This window comes from Bison bison, unplaced genomic scaffold, assembly GCF_000754665.1.
Source record: "Bison bison bison isolate TAMUID 2011002044 unplaced genomic scaffold, Bison_UMD1.0 scf7180017864043, whole genome shotgun sequence".
Classification (NCBI taxonomy): domain Eukaryota; kingdom Metazoa; phylum Chordata; class Mammalia; order Artiodactyla; family Bovidae; genus Bison; species Bison bison.
Window position 1 is genome coordinate 2,507,107 of NW_011494615.1, and position 3,150 is coordinate 2,510,256.

At 39.9% G+C, this 3,150-nt stretch overlaps 1 protein-coding gene across 4 annotated transcripts in view; it reads right to left on the reverse strand.

Moving 5' to 3' along the window:
- Positions 1-3,150, reverse strand: part of CCR8 (chemokine (C-C motif) receptor 8) — a 20,348-nt gene extending 17,198 nt beyond the window's left edge. For all 4 annotated transcript variants that reach the window (XM_010835488.1, XM_010835483.1, XM_010835487.1 and 1 more), the window contains exon 1: positions 2,769-3,150. The gene's annotated coding sequence lies outside the window, so the exon portion shown is untranslated. The remainder of the gene's footprint in view (positions 1-2,768) is intronic.

Consider the following 3,150-nt stretch of genomic DNA (forward strand, 5'->3'; position numbering starts at 1 on the left):
ATGCTAAAACTGAAACTCCAGTACTTTGGCCACCTCATGCAAAGAGTTGACTCATTGGAAAAGACTCTGATGCTGGGAGGGAATGGGGGCAGGAGGAGAAGGGGACGACAGAGGATGAGATGGCTGGATGGCATCACTGACTCGATGGATGTGAGTTTGAGTGAACTCTGGGAGTTGGTGATGGACAGGGAGGCCTGGCGTGCTGCGATTCATGGGGTCGCAAAGAGTCAGACACGACTGAGAGACTGAACTGAACTGAACTATTCGTAATAGACTTACAGGAAACCACCCAAATGCCCATCAAACATAGGATAAATAGATTCCAGTATATTCACACAACAGCATACATTTCATTGTCAAGAATAAGTGATCTACAATTGTACAAAAGAGTATAGATGAATATATTAACATAACATTGCACAGAAGAAGCCTGTGGCTTCCCTGGTGGTCCAGTTCAGTTCAGTTCAGTTCAGTCACTCAGTCATGTCCGACTCTTTGTGACCCCATGAATCACAGCACGCCAGCCCTCCCTGTCCATCACCAACTCCCGGAGTTCACTCAAACTCATGTGGTTAAGAATTCACTTTGCAATGAGGTGGACACTGGTTTAATCCCTGGTCCAAGAAGATCCCATATGCCATGAGCAATTAAGCCCACAAGCCTCAGCTACTGAGATCATGTGCAGCAACTACTGAAGCCCATGTACTCACGAGCCTGTGCTCACAATAAGAGAAGCCACTGCAATGAGAAGCCTGCATGCTGCAACTCGAGAGTCGCTCCCACTGGCTGCAACTAGAGGAAGCCCGAGTGCAGCAATGAAGACCCAGTGCAGCCAATAATAAATAAATAATTATTTAGAAAAACAAAAGAAGCCAGTCACAAAGGCAGTACTATGACTCCACTTACATAAGAGACTAAAACACAGGTAAAATTAGCCTATGGTATCGGAAGATTGGGTACCATTGTGGGTTGAGTAATAAGATGGAAAGGCATATCTCAGGATCTGGTGATACGCTGTCTCTGGACCTAGGTGGTGGTCACACAGATGGGTTCAGTGTGTAGAATTGCATACATTTATGTTATAGGCATTTCCCACATGTGGACTACAGTTCATTTTTAAAGGGGGAAAAAAACAACAACATCTCTTCATTAAAAAATTCTTCAATATGGGGCTTCTTTAACCTGAAACTACAAAACCAAACATCAATGACGAAATGTCAAAACAGATCCCTCTAAAATTAGGAATAAGAAAACTATGCCTTCTCTGCCACCACTTCTACTTGGTACTAGAGATATTCACCTGTGCAACAAGTCAAGGGAAACAAATAAATGGCATAAGGACTGGGACAGAAGACAAGATACCGTAATTTATAGGAGATGGGAAGGTAAAGACCAAACCCATTCTTTTGGAAATCCAAAAGAGTCTACAGATAAGATACTAAAGTTAGCAGTAAAATGACACAACAGCGCTGAACGGAAAGCTGATAACACAATTCCATTGCACTTCTGTCTCTGCAACAATACATATAAAATGTAGTTTTAAAAATGATTTTTTATTGTAACATCAATAAATATGAAGTGTTGATATATAAATGAGGAAGAATCTTTATAGAAAAATTATAAAACTTTGTTAAAAGACATAAAAGAATTTATAAAAGTTGTAGAGAAATATCCTATTTATGCTTTAGAAGACTAAATATCAAAAGATATGAGTTCTCCCCCAAACTGACTTAAAGGTTCTATATAACTATAAAAAAATTCTCACAATACATTTTGGTGATTAACAAACTAATTCTAAAATTTATTTAGAAACACAAATGCCTATAAAGAGCCAAGATACTGCTAAAGAAGAAGAATATGGGGTCTCATCATGTCAGATATGAGTAATTATTATAAAGCTTTGGTAATTAGATCACATAGTTTTACACTGAAAATAACGGGTAGATCAAAGAATCAAAGATGGAACCCAGAAGCAAACCTATTCAGAGACAGAATTTTTTTTAAGAACAAGTTGGCACTGCAGCTTAGTGAGAAAAGGAAAACTTTTTCAACAAATCTTGAGTCAAAATTGATTATCTATATGAAAAAGTTACTTAGGCTCCTACCTCAAAGCTTACAAAAGAAAACATTTCCAGATTGTTTAAAGATGTCAAGACTTTCCTGGTGGTTCAGTGGTTTAGACTCCACGTTTCCACTGCAAGGGGCCTGGGTTCTATCCCTAGTCAGGGAACTAAGATCCTGCATGCTGGAGGCACAGTCAAAAACATTAAGTAAGAAAAAGCATAAAATCTTTGATGTTCTGTTTCTTGATTTGGAAAGGTGACTATATTGGTATTCATTTTATTACTTTTTTTTCAAATTGCATATCTGTATTTTCATGTTATAATATTTAATGTATCTTATGATAAAATTTTTTAAAGCCAATCTACAACAAACAGGCAGGGAAAAAAATGAGGGAGTTGGACAGGATAATATTTATGGACTTTTTTTATGCTCTCGTTCATTCATATGAGAAACATTTTGGCTATATTATGCAAGGTCCTAGGGATTCCAAGAACAGGAAATAAGCTGGTCCAGACAGTCACTATGCAGTTCCAGGGCCCTCTGAGGGCTCACAACAGTCCGGCACCAGCCAGTTCCCAGCTTCACTGTGTCATTCCAAGACTCCACTTTGTGTAAAACACCACCCATTCACACTGTCTACCAAAAACAAAACAACTCCCCCAAAGCAATCCATTCCCACCAAGAATTTACAAACATTACTGTACCTCTTCCTCCAAGGCTCTGGCACGCTCCTCCTCTTTTCTCCTCCTAATTTCTCTGCCCACCTTTGTCTTTGTTCTCAGGATCAACACAAATTCCTTCTTTTGCACAGCAGTTTGTTTCCTTTGCTCCCCCATCACTCAAGTAGGGCAACCAAAGTGATGTATGGAGCTCTTCCAGACAAGTCCAGTGGTTGCCCTGAGAAGATGCTTGATGGTTCGGTTTTCTCCCCCTTATTACAAGGCTCAGTGCCTCTACCTCTTGGAGCCTGGGTTTTCATCCCAGGTGAGCCATCATGCTGTCCTGGAATGCTGGGAGAGTCACTATCCTTTAGTCCAGCACTTCCACTCTTTAATGTGCACACAGATCACCTGTGAAAGTGAAAAG